Source organism: Lampris incognitus, chromosome 7, assembly GCF_029633865.1.
Source record: "Lampris incognitus isolate fLamInc1 chromosome 7, fLamInc1.hap2, whole genome shotgun sequence".
Taxonomy (NCBI): Eukaryota; Metazoa; Chordata; class Actinopteri; order Lampriformes; family Lampridae; genus Lampris; species Lampris incognitus.
The window spans coordinates 21973598-21997479 of NC_079217.1; the positions used below are offsets into that span (position 1 = coordinate 21973598).

Genomic DNA, 23882 nt, shown 5'->3' on the forward strand with positions numbered 1-23882 from the left:
GTGGCACTCAGTCCCGCTGATAGCTATGTGTCAGGGATTCATACTGATCTTTCATTTTCTCTCTCACCGTCCCACACTCGCTCTCCTCTTGTCATCTCACACAGTCTCCCTATTTCTGTCCAATTCTCTTATTTATTAATTTTTGTCTCGTTAGGTATGATATGATCAGTGATTAAATGAGTGAGGATGTTTCAGTCGGACCGCTTAAGTTTAAAACGGAGGTATTGCCTTCCATCTGACAGGCCATTTTGAAATCCAAGGAGTGTGGCTTTTTGCGGGGCTTTTATAGGACACTGCAGGTCTGGCAGCATCAGAGGTGACAAAGGGCGTCATTCTCGGGATGTGTGCCCTGATGTCTCATTTGGCTTAGTCCCCACAACGGTGGCAGTCTGAATACCTCTAGTCCCCCCTGCCTCTGTCTGGGCTTCCCAACACCCATGTCTTTCATTCTTATATTTTGGGGCCATTACATCATAGTCGGCTTTTGTTGCTTCTTATACCCTTTTCCCGCCAAAATTAGCAAGTGTATGCGGGCTACTGTTAGATGAGTGATGAAATGTTTCTATCTCAATAAACTTTGTGTCCAGATGAACTGATTCAACCTGGATTACTTGAGCATGCACGAAGACATTGAGCATGCATAAAGACATACTATATGCGGGTTATTTAATTGACTCCTTTCCCATTGCTGGTAGACAAGTGTGCCTTTCTGTTTTTTGTTTTTGTTTTGTCTGGTGTCATGTTTGGAGTCACGAACACACTGGAAAAGGGGCAAAGAACAAAATCGATGTTAAATATTTTTCCTATCAGATGTCCGGTAGTATAACAGTCTATTCCATTGCCTACCATCAGGGGGATCGCCGGTTTGAATCCCCATTGTACCTCAGGCTTGGTCGGAGTCTGTGGGTGTGTGTCTGTGGGTGGTAAACCAAATGTGGGTATGTGTCCTGGTCGCTGCACTAGCCCCTCCTCTGGTCGGTCGGGGTGCCTGTTGAGGGGGGGAGGGGGAACTGGGGGGAATAGCGTGATCCTCCCACATGCTATGTCCCCCTGGTGAAATTCCTCACTGTCAGGTGAAAAGAAGTGGCTGGCGACGCCACATGTATCAGAGGAGGCATGTGGTAGTCTGCAGCCCTCCCCGGATCGGCAGAGGGGGTGGAGCAGCGACTGGGACAGCTCGGAAGAGTAGGGTAATAGGCCAGATTCAACTGGGGAGAAAAGGGGGGGGGTGTTGTTCCTGTCTATTGACGCACCAATTTTTAGAACTACAGCACACATCAAAGCATCGTGCCGGAAAAGGGGTGAAAGTTAGTGTGTCTGCCCAGGTGTCATGTTTCCATCACTGCCAATCGGAGCTAGAGCCGATGAATACCCATGTGACTACCGCAGAGTCATTTGTCGCGTGACCGAATGCCGATTGTAACCTTTCCCAGTAAGGACAAAAGCCTGATGTTAGTGAGTGATAGTGGGGTTTTGTCCAGTGGGGAAGGAGCTTTATTACAGTTGTTATCCACCCCTCCCTCCTAAACACACTTGCAGCCTGACACCAGTCTGTTTCAGCAGGGCAGCGCTGTAGTGTGTGTCTGTGTGCGTGTGTGTTTGCGTGCATATGTGTGTGTGTATATGTGTGTGTATATGTGTGTGTGTGCGATGCTGACTCAGTAGAATGTTAATGCTTTGAAATCACATTAAAAGTTATCTGGCCCAGAGCAGGATTTAGTCAGGGGCCTTAAGGGACAGCAGGTTGTTCTTATGAAGGCCAGCCATGTTCTCATGTTCGCTCTGTGTAATAGAATCTAATCACTTGAGCAGTTCAGTAATTTGAATTGGTCTCTTTGCGTCAGGGATATACATGTTCAGTCACTCTTCAAGGGCATTTCAACAACTTTGGATTTGTGCAACCACGAGAAAATGATTATGGCTTTAAAGCCGCACAGGCACTTAAGTGTTTTTTTTTTAATACATCAAGGTTTTATCATATCAGTTAAATGATGTGTGAAAAACAATGGAAAATGGTTTTGCATGAATTGCTTTTATTGCCCTGTCACAGCCAGAATATTCAGATAAAGTTGACTGAACAGTAGGGACTGTATGCAAACTAGCAACATCACCAGCCAGTCTTAATTTTAAGTGCCAGCAGGTTGTTGATGGTAATCCTAATGAAAGCGGTCCTGAGGAGGAAGTCGATGCTGAGCTCTACAGGTTGTGAATAATGGAAAAAATTTTAACTGTCACCAGTGAGTGCATCTTATCTATATTGGTACAAAGCCAGTTCTGTTCAGACTATCGGTATGAATATAATTGAATAGGTGTTGTTCTTCTCTTGCTTTGCTCATATAATTTAACCCCCCCCCCACTGCAAGCATAGTGTGCATAACTCTAACAGAATAAGTAATTGTACACATCATCTGATTCTGTGCTCTCTGGAGTGATGTGTGATGTAGTATTGTGGAGATTGAATTCTGGCCCTGGCAAGATGATGGATTTTCCTCCCAATGGAAATAAAAACCGAGAGAGGAATGTAGCACGATAGTTAGTGAAGTTGTTTATCTTTCCCACAGATCTGAGAGTGACAGATTAAGAGGCTTCTCCTGGAGAAGAATTCCATCCATGCATTTCTATATGCATGGAGCATTGAAGCTCTGCACCTTGTACAGTGCTGGCTTTTTGCCTCTTGTGAATGAGAATACACAGGTTGGATTGGTAAAAGGCTTGGGTTTTTGCATTGCACTTAAATGCTGTAGTACATTTGGCCTTCCGTTTGCTTGCTTCCACATTAGTAACTTGGTGACTGGATTCATATTTGCGTGTTCCTGCCTGTGAGTGAATCGGACTCGGTGATTTTTATCGAGACATTGTGTGCATCACCCCCCCCCTTCCCATATAGAACAGATTGGGGCAAGACAGATCATGCAAACCACCAGCGGCTGTTTTGCATAGCCATGACGCCAGACAAGCTGAACGATCTGCAAGATCGAGATGCTGGGATATGGGGAACTGTCTGTCGCAAACAGCACTTAAAAAGATACAAGTACTGATGTTATGGGAGAGGAGTAGAGTGATTCATGAGTGGCAGGACTAAAGAAAGACGGTAGACCGGGCAGGAGAAGTGAAATCGTGATTACCTATGAACTCTTTGGGCATTTTAATTAATCTATTCTTGAATGACCCTTGAAACTCGGAACTATTATGACAAGAAGTTACAAAGATTGATACACATATTGAGTGATGTCTGTGAGTGTTCTCATTCATCCAGGTCATGGTTATCCAAAGGAGTACAGGACATATTGGACATATTGAGTGATAGTACAATTGTTTTGATTCTAATTGGTGTTGTTGGGTTTAAGCAGAATCCACCAAAACCACACGTCTCATTTGTATGTTGAGATATTGACATTGAATAGTCCTGGTAGATGCAGTAGAGAAGCTATCATACTTGTGGCATTTTTTGGACTTTTTTCATCGCATCTCTTCCTACAGTTTTTACATCACATATATGTAAAAAAAGTTCACCTTTTTACAGTTTAAGTTGCTTATTTTTATATGAGCAAGCAGATATTGTAAATGCTTTAAAAGATGTTTAAAGGTGTTGGTGGCACGGTGGCCCAGTGGTTAGCGCTGTCGCCTCTCAGCAAGATGGTCCTGGGTTCGAACCTCGGGGTTGTCCACCCTTGGGGGTCATCCCAGGTCATCCTGTGTGGGAGTTTGCATGTTCTCCCTGTGTCTGCGGTGGGTTTTCTCCGGGTGCTCAGGTTTCCCCCGCCATCAAAAGAAACATTTATGTTTGGCTTTATATTCCTGTCTGTGTCCCTGACCAAGGCAATGGGAAAAGACCTGGAGTTGGTCCCAGGGTGCAGCATGAAGGCGGCAGCCCAGTGCTTCTAGCTACACATCACAGCTGGGATGGGTTAATTTGCAGTAACTGAATTCCCCAAGGGGATTAATAAAGGAAACTTAAATAAAAGTTAAACTTGAATTTAAAGTGAAATTGATGAGAAGAAAACAGCAGCTGTTGGACTCAGTAAGCATATGAGGTGTCTTGATATCAGGAATCAGGAACACTTTGTCATTTCACCTCATGTACTTGTGCACATGAAATGAAACAAAATGCCGCTTCCCCCAGGCAACAGCAGTGCAACATACAGACAAAAACACAATCAAGAACTACCAGAACACACATTCAAGCGAACACATATATCCAAAAAAAATATCACTGTCCAAAGGAACAAATGCCAGCCAGGTAACTGTCGGAACCACCGGTCTGCATGGGCTAGCAGTTAGCTTAGCCTGCTCTGAGTACACGTCCTGTCAGACCGCCCTCCGTGTCTCCTCCTTGGGCGCAGCTCCAGGTAGGGGCCATGGTCCCTATGGCAACAAGACGAAGCAGACCAAGCCCTCCGAGCTGATCCAGTGCCAGCTCTCCCAGCCAGACACCCTTGACACACCTCCTCGCACTCCACACGACGACGTCAAAAACACCACAACGCCAGGTGAGGCCGCTGCCCAAACAGCCCTCTGTGTTATTGGAACTGCCAGTCTGCATGGGCTAGCAGTTAGCTTAGCCTGGCTCGCTTCCGCGTCCTGTCAGACCGCCCTTGGTGTGCAGCTGCGGGCAAGGCCGCGGTCCCTGGGCCCACAGGGTGCAGCAGACCAAGCTCTCGCAGCCGATTCAGCGCCAGCTCCCCCAGCCAACAAATGAAGACAAAAATTCGTGCTGCCATCTTCCCACGCTGGAAGCGGTGTGGGAAATCAAATGTGCTCGGACCTGATTGTAGTGTCCCAGGTTTGAGTTTGACCTCAGGACCTTTGCTGCATGTCTCTGTCTTTTGACCCTGGATTTTCTGTTGAGCACCTCCAGGTTTTCTAATAAGCCCCCCCCCACACACACACACCATGAAGACAGCAAGCACACACATTTTTAGAAAATAATCACCTTATCTAGTTTTGTTCCTGTTTTGTTATCTTTTATCTGTGACTACATTATTACATTTTGTTTTTAAATGGGATCGACCCCGTTTTGTTTTTGTTCACACCATAGAAAATGTAAAAATGAGCTCTGATCTTGGCAGTGCTCCACATGTTGTAGACTTATCTACTAGACTAGACCAGTTTTTTATTGTCGGTTTATCATGTTGGTGCCACTCATTAAGCTGTGGCTTGTCACTAATAAATCACACACCTGGTTGCAGGAAGGGTCTCCACTATTTTTAGCGAGACTTCCTTCTGGCCCATACTCCTCATGCCTCCCACTCTTCCCGGCAGCTGCTGTTTCCTCCTGCCCCCTCCATGCTCTCTCCTCCGTATCATCTGTTTTTCTATCGTAGCTCAATCTGCCATGCAAAACATTGTACCCAAGCAAACAGGTCATTGGAAGGGCAGAATTTATAGACACGCTTTTAACCAGCGTACCCCAGCTGAACGTTGCTGCACCAGTGTGTGGATGTGTGTGTGTGTGTGTGTGTGTGTGTGTGTGTGTGTGTGTGTGTGTGTGTGTGTGTGTGTGTGTGTGTGTGTGTGTGTGTGTGTGTGTGTGTGTTAGAACTGAATGATTATTTGAATTCAAACTGAAATCGCAGTGTAATAGAACACCACAATTTTCAAATCGCAAAGGCTGCAATAAAAAAAAGAAAGAAAAAAAAGACGTTTTTTGGGGGATTTTTTTTTCTCCTTTTTTTTTCTCCCCAATTGTACCTGCCCAAGCTGTCCCGGTCACTGGTCCACCCCCTCTGCCAATCCGGGGAGGGCTGCAGACTACCACATGCCTTCTCCGATACATGTGGAGTCGCCAGCCACTTCTTTTCACCTGACAGTGAGGAGTTTCGCCAGGGGGACATAGTGTGTGGGAGGATCACGCCACCCCCCCCCCCCGAACAGTTGCCCCGACTGACCAGAGGAGGTGCTAGTGCAGCGACCAGGATACATACCCACATCTGGCTTCCCACCCGCAGACACGGTCAATAGTGTCTGTATGGATGCCCGACCAAGGCGGCGGTAACACAGGGATTTGAACCAGTGATTCCCGTGTTGTTCGAAAGCGTGTTTTTTTGTTTTGTTTTTTTATGTTACACAATCTAACCAATCAGAGGGTCGGTAACACGTGGCCATGTGGGGGTCACGTACACACATGCTACCCTATACTCACGTGACATGCGAGTGAGAGCAGAGCAGTAAATGAAGAAAACACCTTGCCACACTATGCTCTAATTCTAGCAGTAACGTTACTATCTTGTGAAAATGGCCTTGGCAGAACCGAACACTGACTTTAGTGTCAAAGAGGAGCAGTATGTCAGGGGGTTGTCTGGACCTGTTGTGCAGAACGTGCCTTGCTACCGTAGCTACAACACAGGGCAACACTACAAACCTGTTCCAGCATTTAAGAAAGCATCACAAGGTCATATTGCATGTCTAAAAACCCAACCACCAGTTTGTCAAGTAGGCTGAAAACCATCCGGCATACATACAGTGCTGTTTGAAAGTTTGTGAACCCTCCAGACATGGTCACTGTTTTTGTAAAAAACATTAAGATAAGCTTATTACACATACATCCAAATCCCAATTTGTAAAGCACACCTTCCAAATAATGGACACACACACAAAAAGCGATATATTTTCATTATTTAATTCAACAAAGGTGGTTTATTTCACAAAAACTGAAAATTTAACATGTGCAAAAGTATGTGAACCCTTGTATTAGTAGCTTGTGGCTCCTCCTTTTGCAGCCATTACTTCAACCAAACGTCTTCTGTAACCACTAACCAGTCTCTCGCATCTGCTTATGGGGATTTTTGCCCACTCCTCCTTGCAGAACTCAGCCAGTTGAGAGAGGTTGGAGGGACATCTGGTATGTACCAACTTCTTCAGGTCTCGCCACAACATTCCAATTGGATTAAGGTCCGGACTTTGACTGGGCCAATCCAGAGTACGAATCCTCTTTCTCTGAAGCCATTCCTTTGTAGTTTTGCTGGAGTGCTTTGGGTTATTGTCTTGTTGCATAATCCATTTTCATCCCAGCGTCAACTCCCTGACTGATGGCAGGAGATTCTGGTCAAGAATTTGTTGATATGCCAGAGAATCCATGGTTCCTTGGATAATATGGAGTCGTCCAGGTCCAGAAGCAGAAAAGCAGCCCCAGACCTTCACATTTCCACCACCATGCTTCACTGTTGGGAGGAGGTTCTTTTCTTCATATGCAGTGTTGGCTTTTCTCCAAACATGTTGGTTTTAATTGTGACCAAATAATTCTATTTTGGACTCGTCTGTCCAGAGAATGGACTTCCAGAAGGTCTCTGGTTTGTCCAAGTGCTCTCTGGCAAAGTTGAAATGGGCAGCTTTGTTCTTTTTTGAGAGCAGAGGCTTCCTTCTAGCAACGCTCCCATGAATGTCATGGCTATTCAATTTTCGTCGGATTGTAGACGCATGCACATTTGTTTCAGATGCTACCAGAGAGGTCTACAACTCTCTAGAGGTGATGTGTGGGTTGGCCTTTACCTGATTTATTATTTTTCTGGTGCTTCTGGGTGATAGTTTTGATGGGCGTCCACTTCTAGGCAGAGTTGCTGTCATGTTGAAGGCCCTCCATTTGTAAATTATTTGTCTTACAGTGGATGGATGGAGCTGGAGTCTTTTGGAGATGGTCTTATAGCCCTCCCCAGACTGATGGGCTATCACTACCCTCTTCTTCATGTCCTCGGATATCTCCTTTGCTCTCGGCATTGTTGATTTGTATGGGACCACAGTGGTTTGGTTGGTTTCCTCTCTCTTTTAATTAGTGCAGGCCAAACCCATTCCCAAGGATGTCTCATTTCATTGGTCTGCTTAAATGATTAATTAAGCACCCAAATGTGTTTCACCACAGTCTGTTACCTGCTTGACTTAACCAATGCAGCTGGGGGTTCACTTACTTTTGCACATACACTAATTCCATGTTTCATGTAGTTTTTGGGCTACTTAAACAAGTCCCACTAAACAAGTACATGAAATTGATAAACATATATCTGACATTTCATACATAAAAACTGGTGATGATAAAATATGGTAAATAATCATGGTAAAACAACAGAAACATCTAAACTGCTCAAGGGGTTCACATACTTTCAAGCAGCACTGTATATTTCTGCACTTTAGTTTGTGTGATTTGTTACTGTTAACTGACTGGAGATCAGTAGGATTCGTATTTATTTTCATGTTTTCACACTAGGCCTGTTGTTCTGCAGTGCTTTGTTGTTTTTTAGATTTTATTAAAAAAAGTCATGATAATTATAGTACATGTTTACAAGGCTGGAAGTTAAATCAATCAGTCAATCTACTACTGCGATTGATGGTTATTCTTTTTACAATTAAGTAGTTAAATGAAAATATGTTTTTAATTCATGATTCATGCATCAATTCATCTCATTTCGTCATAGCACATAGGCTTGGCCTACAGGAAAGAGCAGTTTAGTCAAGTCAAGTAGGTTTTATTTGTCCCAGATGGGCAATTGTTGTGTAGCAGCAGCAACATTTAAACACAAAAACACTCCACAGTACACATAAGGCAAATAGGCAAATAAATACAACATGTAGTGAGGAGTACAAAGCCAACGAAAAGCAATGCAACAGTAAACGGTGTTAACAGTGTTTATCAAGGTGGGGCTGGTATTACCGCTTACTGTTGGAGTTTAGCAGTGAAATGGCTGAGGGAATGAAGGACTGTTTGTATCTATTGGTTCTAACTACTGGTTGTTTGAAGTGGGAACCAGAAGGCAAGGTCTCAAACTCTAGGTGCAGGGGGTGGGTCCTGTCAGACAGGATGGATTCTGCTTTCCTTAACGTCTGTTTGTTATATAAATCAGATGGACTTTTCTGTTGGGTACCTGTGATAGTACTGCAGACCTTGATCACCTTTGTTAGTGCATTTTTATGTTTAAGATCGAAAGAGGCATATCAACCGATAAAAGAAAAAGTAACAACCGACTCAATAAAAGATCTGTCGAACAAAGTCAACAGGGACCCGTCGACACTGAACTTAGCCAGTTCCCTCAGACATAAAAGGCACTGCTGGCTTTTTTTGCAAAGCAAATTGCTATTACAATCAAAGTTCAGCTTGTTATCAATTGTAGTGCCCAGGTACTTGTATGACTCAACAATTTCAACCTCATGACCATTAATCTTAGCATTGACCGGGGTGGAGGGATTATGTCTTAAAGTCAATACACATGTCTTTGGTCTTAGTCACATTTAATTCCAAAAAGGCTTCCTAACACCATTTGGAGAAATAGTCTATGACAGAACCATGGGACATTTCATTCTCTTTCAGCAGGCTCACTGTCACCGTGTCATCTGCAAATTTCACAATGTGATGATTTCTGAACTCACTGCGGCAGTCATGTACAGGATGTATAGGAGAGGAGAGAGGACACAGCCCTGAGGTGGGAGCCGGTTGATGTGGAGGTCAAGCCAGAAAAGTGTCCATTCACTCTCACTCTCTGAGATCTGTTGGTAAGGAAGTCCAAAATCCATCCAACAATGTTGATGTCCAACCCAAAACGTTCCCCAAGCTTCTGCACTAGCAGGTGAGGCTGTATGGTATTGAAGGCTGACAAGAAGTCTATGAACAACAGTCTGGCATGGTTGTTACTACCCTCTAAGTGATTGTGAATGAAGTTAAGCAGAGTTACGGTTGCATCCCAAACCCCCCGTTGGTTCGATATGCAAACTGTAACGGGTCGAGAAGACGCTACATCCTGTCCAGTTGCTTTTTAATCGGTTTTTCAAATGACTTCATAACAAGAGAGGTTAAAGCTACAGGCCTGTAGTCATTGAAGGACTTGGGATGGCTCTTTTTTTTTTGCAATGGGAACTACTGTAGATTGTTTCCACAGATTGGGGCCCTTTTGATGACAGAGTGACATTGAAAATATAATTGAAAATAGGGCCTATTTGAACAGCACAGTGGGCCACAGCAGACGGCTACTAATGTTATCAGGGCCAGGGGTTGTTCGAACTTTACAGTGTTTAAAAGTATTCACAACACTGTGCAGAAAAGAAAGAGACAGGTTGACTAGAGTTCTATAGGTTGTATTTCAAAACAGCAGCTTCATTACTAAAATCATGCACATCAAATCTTGAGTAAAACTTAGTAAACTCCTGTGCTAGAGCCAGATCTGATGAAAAGCCATCTAAAGCCACCTTTTTCTTTTCTTGGTCATTTAAACCAGCAGTTGTCCTGACACTGTCCCAGGCTGAGCCTAAATATGTTTATATGTTGACCGTTGTGTTTGTCATACTATAGAATGATTTATTGCTGTGTTTAGTGGATAACACAGAAGATAATGAACTTTGAAAAAAATTGCATACTAAATCGCAATCACAATATTGGTCTAAAAAAAAAATCACAGTTAGATTATTTCCCCAAATCATTCAGCCCTGGTGTGTGTGTTAACTAGAGGATCAGTGATTCTCCAAGGGGTGAAGTACCAAACAAAAAAAAAAAAGGTGGCAATAGCAGTGGACCTTAAAGGACCCCCCCCCCCATTCTATCCGGCCAATTACCCCACTCTTCCGAGCTGTCCGGTCGCTGCTCCACTACCTCTGCTGATCCTGGGAAGGCTGCAGACTACCACATGCCTCCTCCGATACATGTGGAGTCGCCAGTCGCTTCTTTTCACCTGACGGTGAAGTGTTTCGCCAGTTGGACGTAGCGCGTGGGAGGATTATGCTATTCCCCCAGTTCCCCCTCCCCCCCGAACAGGCTCCCCAACTGACCCGAGGAGGCGCTAGTGCAACGACCAGGACATATACCCACATCCGGCTTCCCACCCGCAGACACGGTCAATTGTGTCTGTACGGACACCCGACCAAGCTGGAGGCAACACGGGGACCCAAACCAGCGATCCCCGTGTTCGTAGGCAAAGGAATAGACCGCTACGCTACCCGGACGCCCCCTTAAAGGACATTCTTGTCATTGACCGCTGGTCAAATTCAACATACTATAACTGCACTTGACCCAAAAGCGTCACGAGCAACAAAAGCCACTGACGTTCATGTTCAGTGATTGCTGGCAACAAGAAGTAGCTGGTATTGAGGCAGCATCACCATACAGGCACCGACATTATATTTGAAGTTGAACTGAGGATACCTTATGCAATTTGCCTTATGCAAATTAGTGATGATGCGCTGAAGCAGCAACCAATTTTGGACAGGGATTTCTTGCTGCTCTAACATCTCTACCACAAACATAATAGGCATTTGAGAGTAACTAAACTTGATGTCTGTAGCATAGCTCATACAATCCTCTGGCAAAGAAGACCAGCAGCGAGAAGCTAGCTTCCACAGCAACCTAGCACAAATCAGGGGTTCCGCCTTAATTAATCACAATCCATCATTTTGATGAATGGGGGTTGTAAGAACTCCTTCAGTTTATATTTACCCATCTTTTTTTTAAAATATTTTGTTACATTTGTGTATATGTGGATTATAATGTTGAATGCCAGTGCTACAATTGGTCTTATAGGGCTGTTCTTAACAAAAATTATTATTAAAAAAAGTTAGCAACTTTTTCATGTGGAGCCTCACGTGCACCTTTTGGAAATACTGAATATAATTTATAAACACTAGTAGCCTACTTTACACAGATGGCAAAAGGTTTACAAGATAAATATAAAGCGCTTTGAGTGGCTGTTGCAGCTAGAAATGCGCTATATAAATTGCAACTTAATTGATTGATTGATTGATCGATTGATGGTAGTGAGACCAGCTATCTTATATGGTTTGGAGACGGTGGCACTGACGAAAAGACAGGAGGTGGAGCTGGAGGGGGCGGAGTTGAAGATGCTGCGATTTTCGTTGGGAGTAATGAAGTGGGATAGGATTAGGAATAAGTATATTAGTGTGACAGTTCAGGTTGGATGGTTTGGAGACAAAGCAAGAGAGGTGAGATTGAGATGGTGTGGACACGTGCAGAGGAGAGATGCTGGGTATATTGGGAGAAGGATACTGAAGATGCTGCCAGGGAAGAGGAAACGAGGAAGGCCAAAGATGGATATGGTGAGGGAGGACATGCATGTGGCTGGTGTGACAGAGGAAGATGCAGAGGACAGGAAGAGGTGGAAACGGATGATCCGCTGTGGCGACCCCTAACGGGAGCAGTCAAAGAGAGAAGATAAAGCTATATCCTACTATAATCAATATTTTTGTTTCCTCCTATTGCAACTGAATATTTAAACTGTGTCCTCGTATTATCATAGGAGAGTTCGATGGTTATCTGCTCATTGACAGAGGCTACCCCTCCAGCCCTATTTGCTGACCCCTTACGCTGATCTTGAGCCCAGCCTGCAGCCACGTTATAACTTGGCTCACTGCAGGACATGAGCCAGGGTGAAGATGACCATTGGGATGCTAAAGGCCCTGTTCCAGTGCCTTCATAGGCACATAGTCACCCCAGAAAAGGCATGTGACATTATTGTGGCATGTGTGATTCTCCATAACATTGCCACAATTAGAGGAGAACAATGTCCAATTCAACCAGTGAACGATCTTGATAACGATCCTGACCACACCACTGACGCATGAGATGGAAGAGCAGTCAGAGACACAATGTGCTACTATCATTTCTGATTCACCCATCCCCTCCCCAGTGTCAACTAAAGACAATATGCCTTTCTTTTTATGAAGTCGTCTTTATTTTCTGCACATACAAATGCAGTATAGTGGTTAATATTTTTATGTTGTTCAAACAAGTAAAATCGTCCACCTGTGAGCACCTCACCTACCTTCAACTGATGTTCCAGCAGTTGTATTTCTATTTTTGTCTTTTGCATCTGCAGCCTTATGTAGTCCATTTCTAAATTAGATTTTTCAATTTGTTTCTCTAAGTACACCTTATATAGCTCTTTCACAGGGAGCTACTATAGGAACACAAAAAATTACATTGAATTTTACACTGCCAGGACTACTTGGTTTGATTGTAAGTCATGGACTAATGCTGAACAACATCTTACTGAGGTAAGTTGTTCTGTGGAGGTGGATGGACCAGCTTCCTCATTGTGATTTCCAGCATTGCTCTGATAGAGAAAAAGAAGGTGTAAGTTTTATTATGGTGCAACACTATCATCAACTGTTAAATGTTATTTTTAAAGTGTAAACCTCAATAGGCCTCTCTGTATCGTCCCTCTCTGTGGCAGCTGTTCAGGTGTCTTCGTTATCCTCCTGTAATGAAATGTAACAATTTTTTTTGTTCTACTCTAAGCCATTTTGAAAATTCTGTGGCATATTGAGATAACTTACAACTGCATGGAGGTCTGTTACGACAGAAGGCTCCACCAGACAAATTGCACCATCATTAACTGGTAAAAGATGGAGATTAGACTGTTATAACTTCAGAAAAGTGCCCCATTTGCATTCTGTTTTTACAGCAGTGCAAACCACAACACAATTTTTCAAATATATACCTGATTCACCTTAAATTAGATTATTATGTCTGAAGGACAACTAAGAATCTGAAAATCAGTGTGCCAAGTTGTCTAAGATGGATGGGTGGGCATCACTGAGCTAACACTGGCAAAAGGATGAATGTACATATATAATTAATTTGAGTGTACATTTATAATTAATTTGAATAACTAACCTCTTATGTAGGCCCTTGTGTCCTGGGGGTGGTTGGGTCAGATGAGCTTCCTCCAGAGATGCCTTCAGCAATAGGTCGGCCACTGTTTTGACTGAGGGCCATCTCTTCAGCCTCTGTGAGTGGTGGGGGTGGTGGTGGTGGACCCCCACCTGTTTTTCGGGCGTCAGCCTTTTTTTCTATTGGCTATAATGGAGGTCAAATTTGAACATATCCAGTAAGCACAAATTTTCAGACCTGTATGTATCAAGGCATTTGGGTGTTGCTTTCAAATAGACAATATTAAATACTGGCAGTGTTTTTTTTTTGCTTAGAAAATTTCACTAACTACTTGTATACTTATAAGATATCACATGTTGAATGGAGCCACTGAATGCTGTTTAATTAGGTAAGGTAGGCTAAATAACATCACAGGTGCTTGTAATGAAATTATACCTTATCTGTTTGAACTATATTTTTGTGTTTCATCTTCAGTTGCTGCCAAGTACATTTTGTGCTGTTGGGTTGCACCTGCATAAATATAAAACACGCACGCACGCACACACACACACACACACACACACACATGCATCTATATATACAGTGCCTTGCAAAAGTATTCAACCCCCTTTACAATCATCGCTAATTTCTGGATTATAAAAGATACTCACTCATCTGTTCCTGAACAATATTATTTTTGTGAACCCATAAGCTGTTCCCAAAGCCAAAATCAGTTATGTTTCCCCTGACTTTTTGTAAATAAATTAAAAGCTAAAATATAGTGCTTGCATAAGTATTCAACCCCCACATATCAATACTTTGTAGAGTACCCTTTTGCTGCAATAACAGCCATGATTCTCTTGAGGTAAGTATGTACAAGCTTTGCACATTCTTCTGGAGTAATTTTTGCCCATTCTTCTTGGCAGAATTTGTACAGGTCTTGCAGTTTGGTGGGATGGCGTCTCTGGACTGCGATTTTCAGTCTATGCCACAGATTTTCAATGGGGTTGAGGTCTGGACTTTAACTTGGCCCCTCCAAAGCATTCACCTTTTTGTTGCCGAGCCATGCCATTGTTGCTTTAGCCTTGTGCTTAGGATCGTTGTGCTATTGGAAGGTGAACCTTCTCGCAAGCTTCAGTTTTATGGCAGACGGCAACTGCTTTTCTTCCAATTTTTCCCTGTATTTGGCTCCATCCATTCTTCCCTCAATTTGAACAAGGTTCCCAGTGCCTGCAGATGAAAAGCAACCCCATAGCATTATGCTGCCACCGCCATGCTTCGCTCTAGGGAGGGTGTTTTTTAGGACATGAGCAGTGTTAGGTTTGCGCCACACATAACGCTTTGAATTTTGGCTAAAAAGCTCAACTTTCATCTCATCTAACTACAAAACCTTTACCCACATCCTAACTGGGTCTCTCTCATGCTCGCAAACTCCAAGCGTGCTTTTATATGCATAGTTTTGAGTAACGGCTTCTTTCTTGCCACCCTCCCACATAGGCCAGATTTATGGAGAGACCATGATATGGTTGACAAAACTTTTACTCCAGTTTCAGCCACTGACTCTGGAGCTCCTTTAAAGTGATTGCAGGATCATCTGTGGTTTTCCTCACCAGCCCGTGTCTTGCTCGGATACTTTGCTTTGAGGGACGGCCTGTCCTACAAAGTGTTTGAGTGGTGTGATACAGCTTCCCCTTTCTGACAATGGATCCAACAGTGTTCCGTGGGACATCCAAACACTTGGATATTGTTTTGTATCCCTTTCCGACCTTTTGTATTTTAATCACTTTGTCTCTTACTTCAGTATTATGCTCCTTTGTCTTCATTTTCTGATGGAGTTCACGCTTGGCTAATGTGTAAACTTGGAGTTTTCAGACCACAAGGGGTTGAATACTTATGCAAGCACTATATTTTAGTTTGTAATTTATTTACATGGAGTGCTTTTTATACCCATAAACGAGACCATTACTTTAATACCTTACAGGTACACACTCATTATGTACAATTGTGTTTACCTGAGTTTTTTTTAATGAATAATTTGTCTTTTGTGTAAACTTGGAGCTTTCAGACCACAAGGGGTTGAATACTTAAGCAAGCATTATATTTTAGTTCGTAATGTATTAATAAAAAGTCAGCAAAACCCAACTTATTTTGGCTTTGGGAAAATGCTGTTAGAGCTTATGGGTTCACAAAAATAATATTGTTCAGGAACAAATGTGTGTGTCTTTTATAATCCAGAGATTAGTGATGACTGTCAAGGTGGTTGAATATTTTTGCAAGGCACTGTATTTATAGTATAAATGTTCAGTAAGTGGAACACTCGAGATAAATCTTTGTTGTTGTTTTTTTTTTCTTTTTCAAATTAATACTCACGCGCTGACTTGGTTGGCAATTTTGTGCCATGCCAACTCATGTTCTTCTGCTGCTGCTCCTGTATTGCCTTTTTTCCCTCTTAAATACATACTTGTATTCTACACACATTCATTAATATTTCTAACCCCAGTGGGGTGAAGTAGGCCGACCTTTTTTCTTGCCGGTTGCCATGGTGAATTATAGTATTGGCGCTCCATTGATAATGGCTTTTTATAATCGTCACACATGCACTTAACTCAGAGTAAACATACTCAGAGTTGATTGAACTAACTCAGATCAGCTATTCTGAAACCTAAAGCTCTTGATTTTGGCAGCTCAGAGTTAGTCAACCCAGAGTTCCAGTTTAAACTCAGTTTGTAAAACCTGCTTTCTGAAACAGGCCCCGGGCAGATTGGAATTCATGCAACTTTTGCGTCACTCAAACTCATACATGACTACCAGCAATAACTGCTAATGCAGCCACAGCTGCGGCTTTGGTCTTTTTTCACCTCCTTGTCCTCAAGAGCTGACTGTTATTTGGCTACCAGATCAAACCATCTTGCAATTATGTTGATTTTTGTTGAGTCGCACAGGCGGATTATGTTATTTGTTGTAAATCTGCATGCAGGGCATTTCAGGGCCATAATCTGTTGCTACTAATGTCAGATATGGGTCACTTTTAAAAACGTGAATGTGAGCGACCAAGTAAAAAGGTCGAACCAAGGCAAAAAATTGGAATTGAGCATTAAGACCTGTAATGTGAACGTAATCTTGAAGAGACCAACAAAAGGATTTTCTTAGGCTTATTCCATCAAAATGACAGACTGTATTCGGAATTATCTGTCAGTTCTACTAAAATTCAGTAAAAGACAGAAAATTCTTGGTTAACATAACCGCTGTCGCTTTGTGATGTTTTGTTGTGAGTGCAGGGTCATACCTAAATTAGATCATTTTTGGTGCTAGATTTAGGTCCAAAAATTAGTTTGTAACAGCTAGAATTTATCCTGGGGACTGATAGTATTTCTATGGCCTATAAATGAGATACATTTCTGAAAATTGTCTTGTTATCCATGATTATCAGTGCCAATAATGCCAACAACTCCAATAGCACAAATGACACTGGGAGCCGTAAGGGAAATTAGGACACGATTATAGGGGCATTAGTTTGCATATATTTGGCACAAAAGCTTTGGGATCATTTTTGTGAAGAGATTTTGTGATAACAAATGTTTAATAATTGTGCATGAATGTCAGTATCCTTAAAATCCGATTTCCACTTTTGGTCTCTTAAATGCTTGTGGAATTAATGTTTCATTTTTCTACAATAGCAAGTGACCAAAACAAATAGAGCGACATAATGTTGCATGAGCTATATTATCTTTTCTTGAGTTCCTGCATTGAGTTATTGCCACAAAACTGTAAAAATGTTGACATATACAAAGGTCACTTATATTCATGAGGGCAGAAATGGGCATCTTTCTTGTAATAGCATGCTCATGATTTCTTTTGTCCATAATCTATCTGTGGGATCCATGATTTCCTACGGCAGCAATTCAGAACGTTTGGCCTCTAGTCCTTCAAAGGATGCTTTAGTGCAGCAAGGTTGGAAGTCCAATAGAGGGACTTGAATGGGCAGGTTGGGTTGGTGGTGGCTTCCATTTGTTTTGGGGTTTTTTTTTCCTTCGCTGATTTCAAATGCAAAATGAACTCACATAGCTTCCACCTAGTTATTAGTAAAGGGGAACAGAAAAGAACAACAGGAGCTGGGAAATGAGAAGTGAAATGAGCCAGCAGGTGATTCCAGAGAGCAGAGTCAGAGCTTGAGGGGAAAGAAACATATTGGACAATTTGTTAATAACCCTTCGTGACTCTGGAGGTTTGCAAGGTTTTGTGAGGTTCAGTACAGTGTGTTTGACTAGTTTGGCTTTGCTCAGCTACTTTTGGATTACTAGGCTGCCTTTCCCTTCCTGGCATGTTTGCTGACGAAATTGGACCTGCCAGAATGGGATTGTCTCATCACAGAGGTAGAATGGAGATTGCTCCACATAGACCTCAAAGACTATCCTAGATAGTGTGTACACTTGCATGGTCTCATACAGCCTTACCTCAATTTTATGCCTAGACCCCCTGTGTTAAGCCATTGTTACCCACCTTGCTCCAGTATGAATAATTGAGCTGTCTTGCATGTTCAGTGATGCACTCTGCTTTGAGCCTGGTGCTCTGCTTGCATTCTACAGCTTTGTCACCTGCTGGGTTCCTGGCTTGTCACTGTTGCAAGATCCCAAGCATCTTTTTTCACAGCAGTTGCTTCCATCCAGTGAATTTATTCATACTCTCATCTTTACTCATATTATTTTTGGTCACCAGAATTAAAGGTGGCATTGTACACTTTGTTCTTCTTTTGAAGGCTTAAGCTTTGAGCGTGGTAAAAAATTTCAAAATTTGTGAATTTCTCAAGTATTATTGTGAGTTTTTCCACAATTAATTTACCCAGTCTTTAAGATAGGCCTGCCATAATACTGTACAGTGAGTGACAGTTGCCCATCCCTGTCAGGGGCTGAGTTCTTCTGAGGTTTTGACAGACTTAATGCCTCTTTCACGCAGAGTGGTCCAGGGGGCAATTGGCGGGACGAGACGGATCAAAGGCTTACCAAATGTAAATGACGCTTTGCCACTCCAGTGTTTTTTTTTTTTCTAAACTCTTATTTTGCATTTTTAATTGGGATGCTGTCAACTGCCTAAGCTGAGTGACCTATAAATTATTTAACTCAAGACACGCTGCATTTGGCTGTAGCTAATGACTTATTTTCTCGAGGGTGCATGGGACCATTGGCTCGACTGTAGCTCTTTGAGCTACATTAGCCGCCGAAGTGACATGGCACTTTTAAACTGCTAACATGCTATCCAATTAGGCTCAGTGTCATTGGAACCATCCTTTGGCCTACACGTGCCATGCTTGAAAAGTGCTTTAAGTCATTTTAGGACACAGCCTGTTAAACTATGCTCCCTATTACCAATCTGCTACTAATTGGCTGATTTACCACAGGAAATATGTGAAGGAATGAGTTACTTCTCTGCCGTGCCTCATTCTCTCCAGAGAAAATAGCCTAAATAGTCTATTTGCTGCCTTCTGACTCAGATAAGAACATGAAGCTTGAAGCCAGATCACAAAGAAAGTAACTGTTTTTTTACGAGAGGAAGTCAAATGGTTGGTATTGATAAATTTGAATAAACAAAGAAGCATCAGAGCCAAAGGGCTTGTTTCTAGTGTCCTTTTGTTACCTGAGCTTTAGTTGTGATCCAAAATTGGACACTTGCCACCAGTTTACCACAACTTGATGAAATTTAAATGTGTGTGTTTGGTTGAAATGGTGTGAAAGAGGGGGCGCCCTGGTGATTCACCTGGTGGAGCGCATTCCACATGGGGCTGAGTCCTTACCGCAGCAGCCTGGGTTCGAATCTGGCTTGGGCCCTTTGCTGCATGTCATCCCCTCTCTCCCCCCTGCCTTTCCTGTCTCATGCAATTATCACTATCTAATAAAAAAGGTGGAAAATGCCAAAAAATAATAAAATCAAATGGTGTGAAAGATTGTCACTTCTTTGTGCAACTTTTATTATATCTAACTCATGCAATGTATTTATTCTTATAGATAACCTTATTGTATGAATAGAAGATTTGCTATCTTACCCTGTTGTGTCTGGTCCTCTACTTAGTTGCTTCACCATGGCAAGGAGAATGAGCAAATAAATTGATGCGTGATTTGTTTTGCTCGATTTTGTCTAGGCTTAACTCAGATGCAGTTTCAGTCTTTGGGACTAGTAGAACACTTAAAAGGGGAGCCGAGTATGGAACTGGTGGTAAGCCCATGTTCTTATTTGGTTGTTATACCCGTTGCATTTTTGTGTGATTCTGCTAATGTTGTTGATGTTGTCTGATCTAGAGTATCCATGAAGCTTGAAGGCTAATTCATCCTAGGACTAGGTCCTCCATCCCTGAGCAACATCTAGTATAGTATATCTAGTACTTGAGGATTTGACAAAGGGCTCTGCCATCTCCATGGAAACAAGATGCTATCCAAACTGCGTGACAGTCTTCCCGGTCTACGCAATACCATTCCTGTAGTGCATGACACAAGATGTGATGTTCATGCTCACCACATCAGTTCAAAAATCATTTAACTCGCAAGTTCTCAAATGTCCTCGGTATTGATTAAATGAAAGTAGATACTGCAAAAACAAAGGCGGTTCTCTTTGAAAATATGTATTATTTCTTTGCTGTGATGGAACCCCCCCCCCCTTTTTTTTAACAAATTATGACAAAAGTTACTACTCCAAGATATTCCAGAGCCGTAATGGTTTTACCAAAGCTTTAACAGTGCACATTTCTGAGAGTCACCTAACCTGAAGTGTCTATTGTATTCTTGTCAACTACCCTGTTGTTTCTCTATTGCAAACATGGGCTGGGTTTTGAGATTTTTTGCATTCATAATTTTAGCTGTAGTCTACAGGCTGACACCACATCTGGAGGAGTGGCTGCTGTTGGTGCTGGATGTTTTTGGAGCTTATTTATGGTTTCTAATGCATGGGGGATGCACATTGAAATTAATGGATGGGACTGAGGAGGGGAGATCAACTCTGGGCCCCTGACTAGGTGATTAATTGCTGCACCACATCAACGTGGTGTGTGCCTCTTTGTTCTACAATTTAATGAGTACACCTACAGATCTTCTATTCAGCTAAGAGTCGTATACAACTCAAACTGCAGAAGGGCAGTGATTAGTTGCCTGGGAATACACTCACTGGCCACTTTATTAGGTACACCTTGCTAGTACCGGGTTGGACCCCCTTTTGCCTTCAGAACTGCCTTAATCCTTCGTGGCATAGATTCAACAAGGTACTGGAAACATTCCTCAAGAGAGTTTGGTCCATATTGACATGATAGCATCACACAGTTGCTGCAGATTTGTCGGCTGCACATCCATGATGCGAATCTCCCGGTCCACCACATCCCAAAGGTGCTCTATTGGATTGAGATCTGGTGACTGTGGAGGCCATTTGAGTACAGTGAACTCATTGTCATGTTCAAGAAACCAGTCTGAGATGATTCGAGTTTTATCACATGGCGCGTTATCCTGCTGGAAGTAGCCATCAGAAGATGGGAACACTGGTCATAAAGGGATGGACATGGTCAGCAACAATACTCAGGTAGGCTGTGGCGTTGACACGATGTTCAATTGGTACTAAGGGGCCCAAAGTGTGCCAAGAAAATATCCCCCACACCATTACACCACCACCACCAGCCTGAACCGTTGATACAAGGCAGGATGGATCCATGCTTTCATGTTGTTGACGCCAAATTCTGACCCTACCATCCGAATGTCGCAGCAGAAATCGAGACTCATCAGACCAGGCAACGTTTTTCCAATCTTCTATTGTCCAATTTTGGTGAGCCTGTGCGAATTGTAGCCTCAGTTTCCTGTTCTTAGCTGACAGGAGTGGCACCCGGTGTGGTCTTCTGCTGCTGTAGCCCATCTGCCTCAAGGTTCGACGTGTTGTGCGTTCAGAGATGCTCTTCTGCATACCTCGGTTGTAATGAGTGGTTATTTGAGTTACTGTTGCCTTTCTATCAGCTCGAACCAGTCTGGACATTCTCCTCCGACCTCTGGCATCAACAAGGCATTTTCGCCCACAGAACTGCCGCTCACTGGATATTTTCTCTTTTTCGGACCATTCTCTGTAAACCCTAGAGATGGTTGTGTGTGAAAATCCCAGTAGATCAGCAGTTTCTGAAATACTCAGACCAGCCCGTCTGGCACCAACAACCATGCCACGTTCAAAGTCACTTAAATCACCTTTCTTCCCCGTTCTGATGCTCGGTTTGAACTGCAGCAGATCGTCTTGACCATGTCTACATGCCTAAATGCATTGAGTTGCTGCCATGTGATTGGCTGATTATAAATTTGCGTTAACGAGCAGTTGGACGGGTGTGCCTAATAAAGTGGCCGGTGAGTGTATGTTGTGGATGCAGAAAGGGAAAGGCACATGGAGACAGAAAGGGTAGATAAGGCAGAAAGCAATTGACAGACTGTTTCTTCCCCAGGGCCGTTTTACTAGTTAATGCCTCATCCCCCATCAATCCAGCCACCATTAAAGATGTCAAATAATTAAAAGCTGCACTATTCCATACTCCACCCCAACCCCCCCCCCCAAATCAGTGTTTTCCATTGGCCTCTTCTCACAATGAGCATGTTTAATTAAACACCCAATTGTGTTGCAGCAAATTTAGAGCTGCACCCTAATGTCTGTGCTGTGATTGGTCTTTTTAATTATCAGTGGTAAATTCATTGGCAAGGTGAGAATTGTCATTAGCCACTTAGCTATGGTGGCAAAACAATTGCCAGTTACAAAAATACTAACGGATACCTTTGCACTAGCTTCAAAATGAGAACCTGTTCATTAAATTAAATAAGGATGAATGTGTCATTGCCTCAGTGAACCTGTCTAGGCTAAGATTGTGGCTGAACATGGGGAAAAACATAGCTGACAAAAAAAACCCAAACTTTTTTTTTTGCCTTCTTCATCATGGAAAAGGAAGGAGACCCTAACAATAAGCAAGGACCATGTTTTCAGCTGTTTTATGCCAAAAATGCCTTCATCAGAAGCCAATACAAACTCTCAGATGGCCTAATTTAAAAGAATATTTACTCATTTTTCAGTCACGGTCACCTTGACCTGAATGCTGTGTTCGCAGACTGGCTAACAAATGAACAAAGACATAGAGTTGTGGTGAGTCGGTAGAGTGGGAGGAAACAGGTGGTGAGAAGAGAGACTGATAGGAGAGAAAAGCTACTGTGTTAATGTAAGCTTTTCCATCCTGCTGTCTGCTTTATGACATCACACGCTATCAAACTGTAAATCAGGTTTGTGTGTGTGTGTGTGTGTGTGTGTGTGTGTGTGTGTGTGTGTGTGTTCCCTGCATGCGTGTGCTCCCTGCATGCATGTGCTTGCTTCTAGGCCTTATTAGTTGGAAGTGATGCCCCACCCCCAAATCAGTGGATTAGTCATGATGCCATTGGCTTGTGGCAAGGGCATTATGACATGTTCATACTTCCCTCCCTACCCCCCCCCCCCAACCCCTTAAGCAAATGGAACAACTCCACGCTAAATTGCAACAGTTCACCAAGCACAACCTAAAACTAGAATTGGATATTGATGTCATTTGTCTACTTATGTGTATTGGTGTATTTTTGCCACAGAGATCCTCACCTTATCTTATAAAACCCCACTGGATATAGATGACATGGGTGCATATTGTGGAGGTTCAGTAGATTGGATAGGTTCCTAAAAGTTTATACTGTAAATATTAGGCTTGTTTTCAAAACGTTTTTTTTTTTGCCCATTGGTACATATCCAGAGTTGTATGAAAGAGGGATTCAGTATACATAAGCTTGCTTTTCTTATATGCAAGTTTACCTGAATGGTGTTTAAACTGTCAGAGTGGAGTGTATGGTGACATTCTGAAGCTATTTCCAATGAGTGATAGATTCTACAATGCCCTGTTTACAGCACTGATTTTGCAACCTTGTCACTATCAAGCGCTCCCTGCTCCAGTCCGACCCTGGATTCACTTGCAAAATTTTACTGGGTGCAAAGCTGCCAAACAATATCCTACTTTGTGGCTCATTTAATTGTAACTGTCAAGCCCAGCGCTTTCCCTGGGTATGGGGGACTGAGACCGGTATGCTGAATTAATCTGTTTTGGCATCTCATTCATACCAATCTCCCCAAATGCCACTAGTTCTACTTTGCAACATCTGGAGACACAGCAGGTGTATAAACCTCTCCATTAAAGTTCCACCACCCAAGGAAGAGATGGCATTGCTTTGATTAGTGGTTCTGGAGTGTTTTCCTCACCAGATGGAACATTCAAAGATATGTTACCTTGTATTTTAAC

The 23882-nt window shown here is 42.8% G+C and overlaps 1 protein-coding gene across 1 annotated transcript in view; it reads left to right on the plus strand.

Moving 5' to 3' along the window:
- Positions 1 to 23882, plus strand: part of LOC130115741 (SPRY domain-containing SOCS box protein 4-like) — a 70571-nt gene that overhangs the window by 3729 nt on the left and 42960 nt on the right. The window lies entirely within an intron of this gene.